This window comes from Lissotriton helveticus, chromosome 6, assembly GCF_964261635.1.
Source record: "Lissotriton helveticus chromosome 6, aLisHel1.1, whole genome shotgun sequence".
Taxonomy (NCBI): Eukaryota; Metazoa; Chordata; class Amphibia; order Caudata; family Salamandridae; genus Lissotriton; species Lissotriton helveticus.
Window position 1 is genome coordinate 682,090,863 of NC_136067.1, and position 19,398 is coordinate 682,110,260.

General features: G+C 51.4%; 1 pseudogene; it reads right to left on the bottom strand.

The window, feature by feature from the left end:
* LOC144762447 (uncharacterized) overlaps positions 1–19,398 on the bottom strand; it is a 167,248-nt pseudogene that overhangs the window by 37,481 nt on the left and 110,369 nt on the right.

Sequence of the window (19,398 nt, forward strand, 5' to 3'; positions counted from 1 at the left end):
CGCTGAATCCCCATTGGGGATTTCGACAGCAGCAGGGTGTCATCCGCAAACATAATTGCGGGCACCCTGCTGCCGCCGAGCCTCGGTGCGTCTGTATTGGGGACCTTATTTAGATAATCGATTACCCCGTTGACAAAGAGGCAAAACAGGGTGGGTGCTAGGACACATCCCTGCCTTACCCCTCTGCCAACGGGAAATCTTTTTGAGAGGCTGCCCATCCTCCCGCACCTAACCTGTGCATAGTTGTGAGTGTGCAAGCGAACAATGATATCTAAAAGATCGGGGGGATACCCAAGTTGGAGAGTGCCGTCCATAGTTTACTCCGCGGAACCAAAACGAAGGCTGCGCGGAGGTCAACAAAGACGGTGTAGAGCGTACCGTCCTGCACCCGCACCGTCTTCCAGAAAAGGAGGGCCAAACGAAAAATTTGGTCCGTAGTTGAAACCTTACTCCTGAACCCAGCCTGGAACGTACTTAGGATTGAATGATCTGTCATCCATTCCTGCAGGCGGTCAAGTATCAGCCTCGCGAAGACTTTTTGTGAAACGTGGATGAGGCTGATCGGCCTGTAATTGGCTGGGAGCAGAGGAGAGCCCTTCTTAAAGATAGGGACAATCTCTGCCCCCAGCCAAGTGCTAGGGACCGCCATTCCCCCAAGGATTGCATTGAAAACTTCCAGTAGGTAGGGGGCCCAAACCCTGGGTTGATGCTTAAATAGATCTCCCGGGATTTTGTCTAACCCGGGAGCTTTACCCGATGGCAGCTTAGATATTACATTAAGAACCTCCCCCAGCGAAAATTGCATTGCCTCGACACCCACCAAAGTGTTAGAGTGCGCGGTTGGCCCACCAGAAAATGGAAGGTGATCAATCGGTAGCCCAACATGGAGCCTAGCAAAACCGGGGATAACCTCTTCATAAAGGCTGCGAAAATGGTCCTCCCACACCCCAGCCGCTATATTAGCCTCCATGGCTGGAGTCGGCTCGGCAGACCCTGTTCTCACTATCTGCCAGAATTTACGAGCGTCTCTGGTCTGGGGAGAGGCCAGCATGTTTTCCCAGTTGGAATGGTCCCATTCCACCTTTGCATGGTGGATTACTTGCTTCAATTCCGCCCTCCTAAACTTGATTAGCCCTGTGTCCCTGGGGTGCTTCAGTACAGCGAGGAGGTTAGCCTTTGCCCTCCTACAAGCTGAGTTGAACCAGTAAGCTCTTTGCCCCCTGCGGGCCCTTTCCGAGCAATTGGATTTAGAAGTTCCGCAAGAGTGTCCACCAACTCCGTGTGGAGGGTGCCCAACTTGGGAAACAATTCTGCTGGGGAGGGTTGAAAAATAAGGGCCCCGACGCGTTCGAATGTGGGGACAACCGACGCGTTCGAATGTGGGGACAATCCGTGCATAGAGCTCGGAAATGTGGGCGGGATTGTCCAGGAGCTTGGCCCACCTCACTCTGCGCCTGTCATTAGTTAAAATTAGTTTTGGATCCAGAGATGCCTCTGCTGGCTGATCACCCGTGGGACCACCGGGCGAGACCAGCGAAAGAATCAGCTCATTGCGGTCGCCGTCAGTTCTTTGCACTACCGCAAAGTCAGAAACCTTATTCCAGTCAGATGTCTGAACAAGGATATAGTCCAGGTGAGACTCCTGCCCTGGTTTGTTATAGGTGGGTTTCGAAGGAGTGTCACCCTTGGTACGGCCATTACAAGCCCTCAGGGAATTGCTGAGGGTGAGTCCCAAAATTTGGGTTGCTAAGGGTGACCATGGCTTTGCTGGAGGGCCCTCTAGTTGCGGAATTCCCCACTGATCATCCTCCTCCAGAAGTGCTCCCTCCAGAATTAGGGTTAGCGGCTCATACTGACAGTTGAAATCACCCCCCAAGAGGATCCTAGCACCCTGAGGTATTGTGGGGAGAAATAGAGAAAGCTCGTCGAAGGTGGGTGAGGGCTTCGTTATTCCCATCGGTCTGGAATACACATTTATCAGCGCGAGTTGAATATTGTTTGGCCATTCCAACAGCACGCACTGAACATCCAGAGAGTTAGTTTTAAGGACCCTAATTCCAAATGGGATGCCACCCATATGCAAAGACCCCCCGAAGGCCGTCCCTTCCCCTCCCACTTAGCTGGAATTAAAAAAGGCTGCATAGCCAGATCGCCATTTATCCTCCCTTGCCCATGTCTCCTGGAACAGGCATACATCCTGTGTGTCGATAAAAGACCCCCACTCGGGGGAGTCTAGTTTGACCTGAAGTCCCGCCAAATTCCAGGAGAGCACGGACAAACAAGATGTGTGCTCATTAAGAGTAATACCAGGGAAATCATGCATGGTAGCAGCAGTGGTGTCCATCAACTCGGTGGGAGGTTCAGTAGATTGGGGTTCCGCACAGGTAACACCCTCAGCGGGGGGAGAAGGGGAAAAGGACAGCAATGCGTCATATATTGTAGATACGGTACATTCCTACCTTTTTCCTTTGATGCACAGCAGGAAGGCTTGCTGCGCTGTTGTGTGTCAAAATATTTTAAATGAGGTCCCTTGTTGTTTTAACACACATTGTATGGCTGTTAAGAGTGGGTCTTGAAAAATTACAAACCAGCATGTGACTTTGCTAAATTGACAGCGGAGACAAGTGGTCATGTGTCAAGACCCTCAGTCTGTCACAGTATGTATTGGCGTAAGCATGTGACCCTGATATTGGTTTGGCTGGCTGACACTCTAAGGGTCTGGAGATGTGTAGTTCTGCCTTCTTCAATGTGGCTAGGCCCTATAAATAACGTACTGGCCAGGACTGCACTCCAAGGAGCTACTTTCAGGGTACTGGCGAGTTACCAGTAGCTCCTGAGTTACTCGTTGGAAAACCCTTGTTCAGGAAAATGTTGTAAGCCTTTACCATTTAACAGAAAAACGTACTATATTTTTTATTTAAACACAACCATTCCTGAATGTCAGCATGTGCACCACACCTGCGCACACCTACAAAATGACGCACACATTTTTTTAGTTATCAATCTGAGTTGGAGCTATAACTAAAAAGAAAAAAAAACATGTAAAAGCATGATTTTTTAAAGTAGGTGGGGAAAGCAATACAGGGGAAGCAACATGGGGGTAGGTGGAGGGTGGAAGTGAAATTAGGTGGGTGGGGTTGCTTTTGTAAAGCGGGTGGGAAGCAAAATTGGGGCATAAGCAACACAGGAGTGCCGTGGGGCAGGCAGAAGCTACATGGAAGAAGATGGGCAGAAGCAACACTAGGGTGCGGGTGGGACATTGCAATTGGGGGCACTGGTGGGGGGCTCAAATCGGCAAAAGACGGCAACAGAGATGGCTGACAGAAACACACAGGCAAGCAAGAGAAACAAGGAGTGCAGAGGAGGGAGAAGAGAAGCCCATGAGGGTGACAGTGGGAAAGCTCATGCACTCTTGGTGAGTACTTAAACAAAAAGAAGAAATAGTACCTGAGCAGTGGAAGGAGATAGTAATGCAACCATGCACAGCTCAAACACAAAGGGGCAGATTTAGGTTGGTAATGCGCCACGTTTGCGTCACGCAACGGCGGCGTAAACGTGGCGCATCCCTACGACCCATTTACAACGTGACACAGCTAGGCAGATGCGTCACGTTGTAAAGCCCTGCGCCACTTGTGGGCATTCCGGCGCAGGGTGGGCGTTCCGGGGCAGGTGCGCCTCGCAAAAGTGGCTGAGTGAAATCTATAAGATTTCACTCAGTCACTTTCAGGCCAATGCTGCGTCAAAACCCTGCGCCTGCTTGAAGCAGGCGTAGGTCTTGACGCAGCATTGGTCAGATAGGGCACCCCCGAGCCTTGCTGGAGCTGCATCGCGCTTGCGACGCAACTCCAGCAATGCGCCACCTTTACGGCACAGATGCGTCACGCATCTGTGCCGTTTTTGCCCCATGGTGCGCCGCATTGTACAGACCCTCCAGCATTTCGCGATTTCGCGATTTGCAAAATAATCGCGAAATTAGCCGAAGAACGCGATGGCCGCGATATTGAACATTATGGCTGCGAAAATGGACTCTGGCAGGCAGCAAAAAAGATGGTGACATCTTATTGGCTGTACGCGCACACGTCACTACGTGGCGCTGTACAGCCGTAATAGCTGCCTGTAGGGATTTATGTCCATGCGTTTTGGAAGATGAGGCAAGTCTCCGAGTAAGCCGGGCGGTGTTTGAATTTTCAGCGAAAGTGCTCTTTCCATATGTTTAAATGAAGCCACATTTCGGAATTATTACGGAGACGGAGAGCGCAGGGCTCGGTACTGGTAGAATTACAACCCTTCTTCCCCCAGGAAGCTGAGTACTTTAAAGTTCTGCGGAGGAGCGGGGATTTCTCTTACCCACCCTCCACCCAGCTCCCTGCGACACTGCTCTCCCCTCGTCCAATCTTGCTGAAAGAAAACCGTGACCTCAGCAAGCGGGTCTTGCCTTCTCTTAACTTTCCTTCATTCGTTTCCACGTTAAATGGATACAAAAAAAATAGGAAAGGAACATTTTGTCGGGAAGGTCATCTTTATCGGGCATTTTCTGTTCCGACGGCAGCCTCGGGGAGGAAGGGGACGGGGAGGGGGTGGGGGCGGGGGAGGGGGGGTAGAGCATTGTTGGTCAGTGGTTCAGGAGCCCTATGCCCTCCCGCATCCAAGCTTGCTGAAGGAAGCCCGTGACTTCAGCAAGCGGTTCTCATCTCTCCTTCATTCGTTGCCTTGTGAAATGGATCCAAAAAAGAACAAGCATTTACAATGCAATGGTTTCGCCTTTGGAAAAGTTAGAGCTATTGGCATTGTAAATGACAAAATTTGTATTTATGTGTTGGTTTTGAAAACAGATAAATAAATGGCATTGTCATTTACATTGCCATTAGGTTAATCTCGGCAGCCACTCTGCACTCCCTAGCATTCTGCAGTCACTCTGCACTCCCTAGCACTCCCTAGCAGTCTCTCTGCAGTCCCTAGCACTCCCTAGCACTCACTAGTCACTCTGCATTCTCTAGCACTCCCTAGCACTCCCTAGTCACTCTGCACTCTCTAGCACTCCCTAGTCACTCTGCACTCTCTAGCACTCCCTAGCACTCACTAGTCACTCTGCACTCTCTAGCACTCCCTAGTCACTCTGCACTCTCTAGCACTCTCTAGGCACTCTGCACTCTCTAGCACTCCCTAGGCACTCTCTAGCACTCCATAGCACTGCAGCCAGCCTTCCCGCCCCAGACTGATAGCCACTGAAGCGACGAGGAGGTCCGGGCACTCCCTGGGACGCTCCGTGCCAGGGGCTGAGGGTGGCGATTAGCGAACGTGCATTCCACCGGAAATCTTTGAAATAAATCCAGTTTAAAGAAAACGGAGGGTCGGTGGCAGTCAGAATAGAAATTCTATTAAAAAAATATATAACCTGCAACCCACGGGCTGGTCCAAGCTACGAGGGGAGATACGCAGCAGCGCGCGTCACCCGAAATAAACCCACACAGAGAATAAAGTATCTAAGAGAAGAACTGGGCAAAAGCAAGACAAGCTGGTTAAATACAGTAAGACTTGTGGCAATCGGAGGTTTGAAGCCTGGCAACAATGTGATGCAGCCTAGATGAACAAGGCTTTGAGGCGCCTTCGGACCCGGGAGAGCAGGTGGGAAGCCGGGCACAGCGCTCGAGCCACATCCGGGGAGCCCGACTGGCAGGTCGGTGCCGGGGCTAAGGGGCGTGTGCACTGCCGCGGAGCCGGTGGGGCGGGCCAGAAGTCACCTTGAGGGTCCGCTCCGATAGAAGACAAGCGAAAGGACACCATGAAAACTTTCAGGGAGCCGAGCCTTCCAGCTGGCAAGACGAGCAATTCATTCCAACCTCCCCTGTCTGTCTCCCTCTCGTGGCCTCCTCCTCTCCCCTTCTTTCTGCCCTCCTCCTTCCTTCTTTCCCTCCCCTGCACTGCCCTGCCGCCCCCTTTCTGCCCTTTCTGAGCTATTGGCATTGTTAATGACAACATTTTTATTTGAGTTGGTTTTGAAAACAGATAAATAAATGGCATTTTGTCATTTACAATGCCAATAGCTTACTCTCGCAGCCTACACAATGGATACGCTCTACGTACATCCTCCAGATGTGTCTGCAATGCATGCCTTCACACCACCCAGTACCACCTTAATACCCAAATCAAATCAACAGGTGAGCAACACGCCATCCAGAACTCTCTGCAAAGCCTCCTCACACCATCTAAAGCCATGTGCACACCCTCCCCATCACCAGAGGAGGAGTACAGCCCCCCAGAAGCTTGTGTACAGCCCCTCACATCTTCCAGTACCCTGTGCACAACCTCTTACATACCCAACAAGGGATACAGCCTTCAAAACCCCATACGTGCCCAGTTCACAATAGCCAGTGCACTTTGCGCGCACACTAGACCTGGGGTACAGCCCTCATAACCCTTTCATTGACCTACTCCATCTAGTGACCTGCGCACACACACACCAGACGAGGGGCAAAGCCTCAAAAACTCACCATAGGGCACCCTGTGCACACCCTCTCACGCGCAAGATGAGGGATAGACGGTGCTAAATTTGTTAAATAAGTAAGTGCCAGGGCCTTCATCAGGAGGCCACTGCAGCTTGCACCTCCCATTGCCCCTGCCTGCTCTTTCAGTGACAGTACCAACGCAATTACTAACCACCACGCTCTTACAAGTGAGACAATTAGGACTATTCCGGGTCTCCACAACTGTAAGAGTGGCTTGGGTGGCAGGTATTAGTTATTTCTAAGGTCTGCTCTATTGAAATAAGAAACAACGTGTGCTCATCTCTAAATTAGACAATGAGCGCTGCCATGTTGCAGACTGTCAGATGTGCCGGTGTTGATAAATTAAGTGCCCATGTCAAGCACTGGAAACCACTGGATCAAATTAAGCACTGGGTATAGAGCCTCCAGAACCAGCTGCATGTCCTACTCACTCCAACCAGTGCTGTGTGAAACATCCTCTAATACATCAAATAAGTGATACAACCCCAACAACACTTTGCACGCTTCCTCACACCGTCTAGTGCCATGTGCACACCCTCACATATACACACACTAAACAAGGGACAATGCCACAAGTATCCATGCCATCCAATACCTTGTGCATAGCCTTCTCACACACGGGGTCACACACACACACACACAAGTGCATCTACCAGACGTCCCTAAAGTAAACATTAAACGTGCCTACTCTGAATGGAGAACATATGACACCTTCCTGCAATGCACCAGCATGTTACACAAGGCGGGCAATGCACTAGTATTGCATTAAATTTGTTTGGGAAAGTAATAGCCAGAGCCATAAGAATACAGCGTGTGAAAACTAACACTGATGTGGGCCGTGAGAGGCGGTGAAAAAAGTTAGAATACAGGATCGATTCCATCTTAAATGGATTGTGTTTGTGGTAATTTTGTGTGAGGGACATAAGACTTAAACCTGAACCAAACAGCAGATTCCCATACATGCAAGTACAGCGATGCAAATGTTTCACAGTGCAGAGGATGCACAGACAGCAGTGACTTGCGAACTGAGACTGGTAACACCACCGCCACCCACACGCTCATCCTACAGCAACAACAGTGAATTGTAAATCTGTAGACTTAGTATACCCAAAAAAAGTGACTTAGTAAAGCGGCCGGAGCTACTAACAAAGAAATGGGTTGTGGACAAAAGGCAAGTATATCCACCAATGAATCTTCTGTTCCATGTTTGAGCAACAGCCTATGTTGTGCAAAATGAAATTGAGAAACCGTGTACTCCAGGAACACAAGCAAGTAACAAATATGGCCAGACCCCACTATTCAATGAACTTTATCAAGCAAACTGATACTTTGCAAATAACAATGTAGAAACATACAGAATGTTGAGATCTTAGTCTCCAGCTCTGCTGTGTCCTGTCACAGAGGCGCATATGGAAGGGGTTAGGTCCAAAGTGGGGAAAGAGAGCTGGTACTAGATGCCCCTGACATTCCAGGGATTCCCAGGTATAATTTACACCGCAGCCTCCAGTCTCCAGACTGCAGGAGCTGCACGGAAAGAGAGTACCAGTACCTCAGTGCAATTGAGAGCTGAACCCACTCACCTTACTCTTCACCTCCACGGTGCTGTTACTCTCCAGGAAGCGCAGGTTCTGCGACCTGCTGAAGCTGCGGTTTATGGCCACTGCTGCTTCGGACGCCTTGGCTGCGCTGGCTGGGGATGCAGGTGCCCCTACCGGGCGCGGAAGGCTATATGCAACTGCTTGTATCCGGGGGCTGTGCGCACTCCGGTGGGTAAATTCACTACCTCTCCCTGGACGCTAAGGATACTCTCCCACACCTTGTTCCCGCAGTTGCTCCAGACTCCTGGGATTGCTCACTCCTTTAGGTAGGGGAGGGGCCGCTTGCTGCTCTGGGGCAGTTGCCACTTCCTGACTGGGTGCAGCTTGGGCACGGACCTGGAGCGGCCTGCACCCAGGGAGTAGGCCGGACTGAGGTCTCCGATCTGCATGTACCTTTAATGCAGCGCAGCTGGCTTCTAGCGTTCCTCCTTGCAGGCCGCATGCAGGACGCCACACCTGTGCCGGCGACACCGGTGGGGGAATATCAGCAGTGTTTTTTTCTGGGTTTTTTTATTTCCTTTTTTATGCGTTTTTATATAGCGCGGACTTTACCCGAAGGTGTCCGAGCGCTTCACAATAGCAACAGTAGTGATACATGAGGAGAAAATTACAAGTGAACAAATTACAAAAGCAAACGTTGACTCCATCTCCTATCCCATCAGTGATCGCCGTGCAAAAGAGATGCAAAGTTTCACGTGTAAAGGCAACACCGCTCTGTTTCAGACCCTGTCGTGGCCTGCCACCTCGCCTCCTCCCACCCAAAAGACACAGGAAGCGGGGAGGCAATATCAAAGACCCGAACTGCCTCGGAGAACCAGGACTGACCGCTGGACCCTCATGGGGCCTCTTCTAGGGAGCCCACCCGAGCCTGGCACCCGCACAATAAGGGAAGCACGAAATCTTGAAAACTGGCACAACATGCCCCTTTCTCGAGTTCCATTGGTCCGAGTGACCCCCCGCCACCAAACGGATCTAACGCACAGAGACGATCATTCTGGGCACACACTGAAGTCTCCTGGAAGTGGAACATCACTCCCTCCATCAAACAACTTAACAGCAGAAATGCTGCATTTTAGGAACATTCTGACCTCCCCAATCCATATATACCCCCCTAAGCCCGGATACAATTCCCCCAACAACAGATCTGTAAATAAGTGACTTGGGTGTCAGACACGTTGCTGCTCCTACCCCCTCCTCTAGGCTCTAAACACACTCTCAGCGCACTGAAGGCGGCCCCAAGCGATGTGCGCCCAGACATCGGTGTGAACTTCTGTGGCTGTCTCAGCTCGTATCTAACACCGAGCACATGATGCGGGGCACTTCTAGTGGAAACACAGGAACTCAGAGACCACAGGCTCTCTCCCCACACTCCATACCCCCCCCTTTACCGGGGGCACCCACTGCCTTTTCTACCCCCAGCCGGGCAGTCGCCCAGACTCGAGCACAAAGCACAGCCCCGCACAAAAGATGGCAGAAGTTTGGGTCCTACCTTGAGACAGAGTGTCCGAGAGAGTCAAAATCCAGAAGAGCAAGATCAGCATGCTCCCTACTGCGGCCCCCAGGCGGCGGCTGAGTGTCGGGGGGCTTGACAAGGGGGGTGTCCGTTCCTTGGCGTCGCCGTCCTTTCTTCCTCCTCAATGTTCCTCCAGATAAATCATCCCCCACTGAAACGAGCTGCCAGACCGTCCGCCCCCTTGCCTCTCACACACTCTCGCGCACACAAAAAAGTCTTGTGTTAAGAGTCATGAAGTGAACACAGGCAGTGACGGCAGGTGGCTACACTGCTTCAGTCCCACTTGCAGTGCGAATTCGCTGCTCTCACCCTGCCTTGGCGCTTCAAGCCAATGTGCACCGGAACCAGCCAGGACTCTGAGCTGTACTGGGGGGGCGGAAAGGCACAGGGAGGGGGCGGGAGAGGACACGGACGGCCGGAAACGGCCGGAAACATTGCCAGGACAGCGAGGGGGGGCGGAAAGGCACAGGGAGGGGGCGGGAGAGGACACGGACGGCCGGAAACGGCCGGAAACATTGCCAGGACAGCGAGGGGGGGCGGAAAGGCACAGGGAGGGGGCGGGAGAGGACACGGACGGCCGGAAACGGCCGGAAACATTGCCAGGACAGCGAGGGGGGGCGGAAAGGCACAGGGAGGAGGCGGGAGAGGACACGGACGGCCGGAAACGGCCGGAAACATTGCCAGGACAGCGAGGGGGGGCGGAAAGGCACAGGGAGGGGGCGGGAGAGGACACGGACGGCCGGAAACGGCCGGAAACATTGCCAGGACAGCGAGGGGGGGCGGAAAGGCACAGGGAGGGAGCGGGACGGACGGCGGGAGGGGGCGGGAGAGGACAGCGCTTCTGAATTCACTTTCAGTGAAAGGGGAGGGAACGGGAAAAAACGTAACTCCGCCCTGGGAAAAAATCTCCGGAACGCCCCCGAATCTGGTCCAGCCTTGATGGACAGATCCGGCACTCAATGGCTAGCCTCCATTTATGGAGCTAGCCAATGAGAGCCGGGGGACGTTCCAGGAGTCCTTATTGACGACATAGGATTTCACCTGCGCTGAAGAGCTGCGCAGAGCGCAGCCTTCGGCAGGCGAAACCCAAAAAAGAAAGAAGCATTTTGTTGGAAATGTTCTCTTTCTCTGGCATATTCTGTTCGAGCTGCAGCTTCGGGACGGCAGGGTAAATAAATAAAAGATACAATACAATACATGGGAAATAACTACATGCAACTAGACATAGTGTTTGCAAAGTGTTTTCTGTCACATGCAAAGACATTAGCGCGACTTTACAGAGTGGGCCAGTTAATAGCGCTGTCGTTTTAAACTCTTTCCTGTAACAGCATTGTTGTCTGAAGAGAGGGTGAGGACATGATGTCTCCATGGCCAGGGTGTCTCCAACATCTCCATGGTCCGGGGTGTCTCTGACGTCTTTATGGTCAGTGGGGTCTCTGACGTCTCCATGGTCAGGGGCGTCTCTGGGGTCTATTGTGCTTGACTGAGCCTATGCTCCTGTAATGTTACCACAAAGGAGAATATAGCAAAAAACTCAAATAAAGTATATAATGCCTATTGCATAGTTAAATACTCTGCTAAATCAGTTTGCATAGATTTAAGGCTGAAAAGGAGTGATTAAGAGTAAAATAAAGTGCCGCAATAATGCCGCTAAATTTCCATTTTTGTGCCGCTAAATTCCAATTTTTGTGCCGCTAAATTAGCAAATCTATGCCGCTACATCCTGGGGGGTCTGATTGTAAATGCGGCGCACCATGGGTGCCGGAGCAGCGGCGCAAAATAACTGGCGCATCCCTGGTGATGCGCCAGTTATCATAAATCTGCCCCAAAAAGGGGAAGGAACGTCCACACAGTTAAAAACAGCAAGCAAGCAAATGAGACTTACATTGAAACCACCCAATGGTAAGCAATGGGCAGGCTCTAAGCATTCTTTAACATAACAATACGTCATTCAACAGACAGCACATGCACTGTCTTAGACAAGACCTAAACATTCTTAAAGAGCAGAGACACAGGATGAAGAGCCGACATCAGAGAGGGTTTTGATCTTATGATGTGAGTATTGCCCATTAGAAATATATATATACATCTGTGGCACCTATGTTAACTAGCAGATCTAAACACTTTTTGTCTCTGGGTTAGTTGCTGCTGGCATAACAAAACTTGAGGGGGGCCCCCTGCAAAGTGCATGGAGGGGGTCCACCCAGTCAGGAGCTCTCAGGCTCACCAGTGCACAGTGCTAGAATGCCCCCACGGAAGCTTGGCCCCTTCCCCCACACCACTGGGGCTATTGTTACACCACTGGGGTAAAATGGACAGCTGCAGTCATTATTGCCTATAGATAGTTAACAGGGGAAAGACTCTTACAATCTCATGCATTAGTCTCTATGACTGTGTGGGCGATTGCATTAACTATGTACTGTAGTTTTGCTGGAGATGGCCATTTTAGTATTTCCTATGCTGCTGTACCTGTGGAAAGTATCAACATAGTTATTTACTCTTCTCTAAGTAACACATTATGATGCAAATCTTGTGAATAAGTTATTGAACAAAAAACATGTGATATTATTTCCAGTTATATCATTATAATGACATTTTGCAGTTTTGAAACATAAAAAAAACCCTCTCTCTTTTAGGCCACAGAATATTGCCTTGTATGAAGAGGAAGACATGTCGAGTGTTGAATTATATCATTTATGGGACTGCAGGTACTTGGGAAAAACAATATGGCTGCAATTAGCTGTAATGGCAGTCATTAATGCCAAAGAACGATCACTTTCAATTTTGCACATAGAATATGTGGTTACTCAATGAAAACTATAGGCTCTCCCTATAATATAAGCACATGCGAATGATTATCTACTTTTAAATAAATAGGGTACTATTATAAGTGTCCCAAATTCGGTGGTGGTAACTCCACATCCTCTGAGTTACTGATACCGTGGGCAGTAACCCTGCAAGTGCGGTGCTACTGAGGGTTACAGGTGCATACCTGCCGAGTTTCCTCGGTCCATCCGTGACGCGCTGCTCCAATCCAGATTTTTCTTCCTTTGAATTTTCGGGCTTGTAGTTCTGTTTTATAATGGAATAAACAAGGCCACAAGTCCCAGGAATGAAATTTAAAAAAACGGACTGGAGTACCACATCACTTATGGGTTTGGGGCACTTGGAGGGGCTGCAGGCGGAAAACAGTAATTCCACGTCTGATTCCTGCATAATTTCTTTTAACCCCAGAGTTACAACCAGAGATTCCTTACCTAACAAAATGGTGAACGCTTATATAGACTAGTGCGATTATCAGCATAATGGTGAGAAAGAGTACTTTGAAATTGAATTATTTGTGAAGCAATTTAATATAAACTGGAAAAATGTTTTTTTATCAATAAAGTCTGTGCTTGCAGAGCGGGCATGCAGAATGTTCTTAAAGCTGCAGTGAGGCCTCTTCCTTATTTGCTACATTGTGAGGCTAAACAATGCACTCAGTGCAGAACCGTGCCCGAGTGAGCTAGGGGTTAACATTAGCTGTTTGTGAATGACGAGAGAAATGGAATGGAGCCCTGTGTCTGCTCCTCCTGAACTATTTACAACCTCACTCCCCCGCCCCACCCCCAGCAGTCCCGGGAAGCTGAGTGTAAACACCTGCGAGGAAGCTGACATGCAGAGGGCGAGCAGTTGCAACATTTAAAGGCGAAGGCACAAACGTAGGTCTGATCAGATGCTAATCAATTAAAGACGGCTGCTAATGGATTAAAGACAGGGTGTATCAGAAAGATATTAGAAAGAAGTGTAATGGATACGGTCCTGAAATTCCTTCCAGGTCTGGACATTTCCAACCTGCTCGCCTGAAAACGTTATACCACCCTATGCAGCACCATTTTCCATACACAAACGTACGCACACACGTACTTATATATACTTCGTAAAACACACTTTTTAAATGCAGCTTGTAAACGACAGCATTGCAGTTTAATACCACAGATGATAATGACTGCTGCTAGCATAGATGCCTATTCCCATGTCCCAGAACATTTTTTTTTAATTTGCGTTCTGGGATTTGTAGTTCGGTTTTTAAGAATGGCCTAAACAAGTCTTAGAATAGAAAGAAAGCCCTGGTCTGGGGCAGTTAGACAGGGAAACTTAACAGAACGGTACTATTGCCCTCCTTTTTAACTCATTGACCACAGAAGAACAGTGAGGTGATTTGCCCACAACATTATGCAGTAGGAACGTTACTTCACCGAGCTATCTTACAGTATTCACTCGTTAAGTGTATCTCATCTAGCACGGTGGGTTAGATTTTGTTGCGATTTCCATGTATTCTGCAAATTATTGTACAATACTTGAAGTGTCAGTGCAGTTCATGTAGGGCACAAAGTATAACTGCTGGTTTTGTGTTTAAATCCTGGTAAGATACCTCACTTGGTTATGCACGTATTGTAATGTTCTTCCTGTAACCTACAGAATATATGTTTGAATTCCTACAGGGTTAATTTAAGCTTTCATTCTCCTGAGGATAATAAAACAAGTGCCATCCAATTCAGTACTATTTAACATCATATATTAAGCACCCAAAACTATTATTTTTTTTCTGTGCTTTATGAGTACCCATTAATTTTAATTGTCAACCTAACCCCATGTTCGTAAACTGTGCATGAATGCCTACAGGTTAGATAGGTAGGCAGCAAATATATTGTCTTTCCCACAGGAAGACATAACTTCAATAAAAAATATATGTATTCATTGTAATTTCAGGCAGTCTGGCACTGCTGGATGGGTTAGATTGATGGAGCAAGTGGACAGGGGCGGCTCCTCGACATGGACGAAGGAGCGTCACCTCACTGCTTTCTCGCAGTGGAAGAAGCAGAAACATAAAATGGTATAAATACCATTTTATGTTTCTGCTTCTCGCACTGCAAGAAAGCAAAAGGGTTTGGTTGGGGGCGGGTGCTCTGAAAGGAGTGGCTAGCCCAATGTTGTAGGCGCTAACTGTCGGTCGGCCCCAGGGCCGACTAAACCACTCATGCACACTCTCCCGTTTTCTCCATGTAGGCTGTATGCAGCATGCATGGAGAAAACAGCTTCTCCATAGATGCCTGTGCGGTCAGTGTCCCAACCAATAACAACACTGCCATTGCAGTGTTATGATTGGCTTAGGGGAGGAGAGGAAGGCTGCCGCCTTCTGCTTCTTGTGAGCAGAGAGAGGAGACGTGATGCGGTACCGGAGGCAAATGTAAGTTTTAATAAAAAAAAACTGTTTTTATTAAATTAACCCCCTCCCTGAGCGACCGCAACGCCCCCCCGCACCGGCGAGTCATGTCGCCGGCGACTGCAAGAGGATGGGGTATTTTCTGGTCCTGTCATCGGGAGAATTAATAAGTGGGCGGGATTCGGACTGCCTCCGGCGGGATTCGGCACACGTCCATCGTGACATCGGACGGCTAGGGGCCGTCCTGAGCACCAAAGAGGCTAAACAATCATCGGCAAAGCCAATAGGTCGTGCCCATGGACGAGCTTTTGACTTTGGCAAGCGGGTGGAAATGGCGGGGAGAAGAAACCGGGAGGGCAGGGGGAGGAGAAACAAGGACTCGAGGGCAGGTGGCAGGGAAGAGGAACAACGATCATCCACAGATATCCAAAATCATAGAAAGCACACATGCATTTTTCTCTTATTATTATATATTTGAAATAAACTATTGCTCTGAACTCAACCCCAGATCGTGTTTTTTTTATGCTTTAAAGTGCTCCTATATGGCATTTTGACAACACCAACATTATACAAAGCGAATGTTTTCTAGAACTTGTACCGAACTTAGGTGAATGAGGAATACAGTTCACGTTATGCACACGGCTCGTAAATAAAGGTCTACCCAGGAGAGGAACTGTGTGCCCCCCATGACAGTTGCCTATGCCATAGACCACTGGTACTCATAGTACGGCCCGCGGGCTGCTGGCGGCCCGGCAATCCTTCCTTTGCGGCCCGCGAACCTTGCTGACATTGTACCCGTGTTTTTGGAAAAAATATTTAGAGTGTCTGCAAACACTGAGTGTTTCAGCAGCGCAACTCTGAGAGACTCTGCTGCGGGGCCAGGGCGATTCCAGTGATTGAGTCGAGCTGCAGAGGCCTAAGAAGAGGTGAAATGCCAACAAAGCCCCATTAACATGCAAATGGTCTTTTAAAGACCTGTTAATTGCTCGAGTGCGGCTGTGTGTGTCCCGGAAGCTGCCTCAGCCAGGGCAGCTGGTAGGAGGGGTCCTTTGGGAGAAGATCGCCCTGAGAAGTCTGGGGGCTGTACGATGCAGATCCATGCAGACCCCCTGCTCCCTTAAAGCCGTAAACTTTTTCCATTGAAATGACCAGTGTATATGAACCCAGGTCACGTAATCAGCACCTACAAGACACAGTCATATTAATATATTCTGAGTGGCAGAAAACAACTCTACCTCATGTGAAAATACAAATGAAAATACATGCTACAAAACAATCACATATTATCATAAGAAATTAAAATGTATGTGTGTTTATTCACAAGTTCTTAACTAAACATTGTATGACTCACTGGTATGCTTAGCTCCTGAAATATATTCAAAAAGTGTTAAGAGTAAGAAAAGTACATAGTTATGCATATTCTAAAAACAGATAATGAAAAATAAAATGTATTAAAGTTGCCAGTCCCGGTTAAAGTCACTTTGAGAAAAGCATGCTCATTTTTCAAAACGGGAATGTCAGAGGTAGGGTTTTGAATTGTGAAATGTAATAGTTTCAGCATCCAATAGCCCGGTAAGTGTCAAAACGCATGCTGGCTGGTGAGGTGGCCCAGTCCTCTATGCTGCTCCGTGATGCTGTCTACGAAGCGAGGGTCGGGGGAGAATACGGAGCCCTACGGGTGCCCCCCGCCAAGACCAGTGAGCACAGAGGATAGTGCGGGCCCGCTGGGGAGGAGGGTGGTGCCGGAGCAGTTCCTGGCCAGAGAGCTCAGCTCACGGCTGCACTCCGGGGATCTGGACGGCACAGTGTGATCTGTGCAAGCGCAGCGGGATCCCTCCTCGTCGTACAACAGAAGAAGGCATAAAATACGGGGGATGTCCCAGCCCGACGCAAATGCTCCCTGCATCTCAGTGGCGTGCCCTCCTGTAACTCAGTGATTCATCATTGCTCGTACCTGTGAAGCATGGGAGGGGGCCACACCAGCAACCTGAGGAGTGAGGAGGAGGAGGGGGTTGCTACCTAACCCCACTAGACCAACAAGCTAACAGGTGGGACCAGGGTGCGCAGTGGACACAAGCCCATTCAACTGAGACCCAGAGCCACGCAACCCCCCCGCCTGGTGCTCAGTGACATCACAACCATTGGGACCAACATAGAGCACCAGAGGACGACAGGGAAGACGTTTTGAGGCGGCGTGTCCCAGAGGGAGGGAGACAGAGGGAGGGAGAGGCAGACAGAGAAAGGAGAGAGGCAGGCAGAGAAAGGAGAGAGGCAGGCAGAGAAGGGGAGAGGCAGGCAGAGAAGGGGAGAGGCAGGCAGAGAAGGGGAGAGGCAGGCAGAGAAAGGGAGAGGCAGGCAGAGAAAGGGAGAGGCAGGCAGAGAAAGGGAGAGGCAGGCAGAGAAAGGGAGAGGCAGGCAGAGAAAGGGAGAGGCAGGCAGAGAAAGGAAGCGAGGCAGAGGGTGGGAGACAGGCAGAGGGTGGGAGAGAGGCAGAGGGTTGGAGAGAGGCAGAGGGTGGGAGAGAGGCAGAGGGTGGGAGAGAGGCAGAGGGTGGGAGAGAGGCAGACAGAGGGAGGGAGAGGCAGACAGAGAAAGGGACAGGCAGACAGAGAAAGGAGAGAGGCAGGCAGAGAAAGGAGAGAGGCAGGCAGAGAAAGGAGAGAGGCAGGCAGAGAAAGGAGAGAGGCAGGCAGAGAAAGGAGAGAGGCAGGCAGAGAAAGGAGAGAGGCAGGCAGAGAAAGGAGAGAGGCAGGCAGAGAAAGGAGAGAGGCAGGCAGAGAAAGGGAGAGGCAGGCAGAGAAAGGGAGAGGCAGGCAGAGAAAGGGAGAGGCAGGCAGAGAAAGGGAGAGGCAGGCAGAGAAAGGGAGAGAGGCAGAGGGTGGGAGAGAGGCAGAGGGGGGAGAGAGGCAGAGGGGGGAGAGAGGCAGAGGGGGGGAGAGAGGCAGAGGGGGGGAGAGAGGCAGAGGGGGGGAGAGAGGCAGAGGGGGGGAGAGAGGCAGAGGGTGGGAGAGAGGCAGAGGGTGGGAGAGAGGCAGGGGGTGGGAGAGAGGCAGAGGGTGGGAGAGAGGCAGAGGGTGGGAGAGAGGCAGAGGGGGGAGAGAGGCAGAGGGGGGGAGAGAGGCAGAGGGGGGAGAGAGGCAGAGGGGGGGAGAGAGGCAGAGGGGGGAGAGAGGCAGAGGGGGGAGAGAGGCAGTGGGGGAGAGAGGCAGATGGGGGAGAGAGGCAGAGGGTGGGAGGGAGGCAGAGTGGGGGGAGAGAGGCAGAGGGTGGGAGAGAGGCAGAGGGTGGGAGCGAGGCAGAGGGTGGGAGCGAGGCAGAGGGTGGGAGCGAGGCAGAGGGTGGGAGCGAGGCAGAGGGTGGGAGCGAGGCAGAGGGTGGGAGCGAGGCAGAGGGTGGGAGAGAGGCAGAGGGTGGGAGAGAGGCAGAGGGTGGGAGAGAGGCAGAGGGGGAGAGGGGTGGGAGAGAGGCAGAGGGTGGGAGAGAGGCAGAGGGTGGGAGAGAGGCAGAGGGTGGGAGAGAGGCAGAGGGTGGGAGAGAGGCAGAGGGGGAGAGAGGCAGAGGGTGGGAGGGAGGCAGAGGGGGAGAGAGGCAGAGGGTGGGAGAGAGGCAGAGGGTGGGAGAGGCAGAGGGTGGGAGAGGCAGAGGGTGGGAGAGGCAGAGGGTGGGGGAGAGGCAGAGGGTGGGAGAGAGGCAGAGGGTGGGAGAGAGGCAGAGGGTGGGAGAGAGGCAGACGGTGGGAGGGAGGCAGAGGGTGGCAGAGAGGCAGAGGGTGGCAGAGAGGCAGAGGGTGGGAGAGAGGCAGAGGGTGGGAGAGAGGCAGAGGGTGGGAGAGAGGCAGAGGGTGGGAGAGAGGCAGAGGGTGGGAGGGAGGCATAGGGGGGGAGAGAGGCAGACGGGGGAGAGAGGCAGAGGGTGGGAGAGAGGCAGAGGGTGGGAGAGAGGCAGAGGGTGGGAGAGAGGCAGAGGGTGGGAGAGAGGCAGAGGGGGGGAGAGAGGTAGAGGGGGAGAGAGGCAGAGGGTGGGAGAGAGGCAGAGGGTGGGAGAGAGGCAGAGGGGGAGAGAGGCAGAGGGGGAGAGAGGCAGAGGGGTGGAGAGAGGCAGAGGGTGGGAGAGAGGCAGAGGGGGGAGAGAGGCAGAGGGGGGAGAGAGGCAGAGGGGGGAGAGAGGCAGAGGGTGGGAGAGAGGCAGAGGGTGGGAGAGGCAGAGGGTGGGAGGGAGGTTGACAGAGGGTGGGAGGGAGGTTGACAGAGGGTGGGAGACAGAGGGAGAGAGAGAGGGTGAGAGAGAGGGAGTGAGACAGTCAGAGTGAGTGAGACTGTCAGAGTGAGTGAGACAGAGGGAGACAGGGAGAGAGGGAGGGAGAGAGAGAGAGAGAGAGAGAGAGAGAGAGAGAAAGAAAGAAAGAAAGAGAGAGAGATTTGTGTATGCCAGGTCTGGTGGCTCATTGGACGAAGGCGTCCGCTGCAGGGACCTGTGATCAGCCTCATGGTCACAGTTTTTTTTTGTTGCTCTAGCCCCGCCCCTTCCCCACTGACCCCGCCCCCACTGGTGCGGCCCTCGGACACAAACCACACT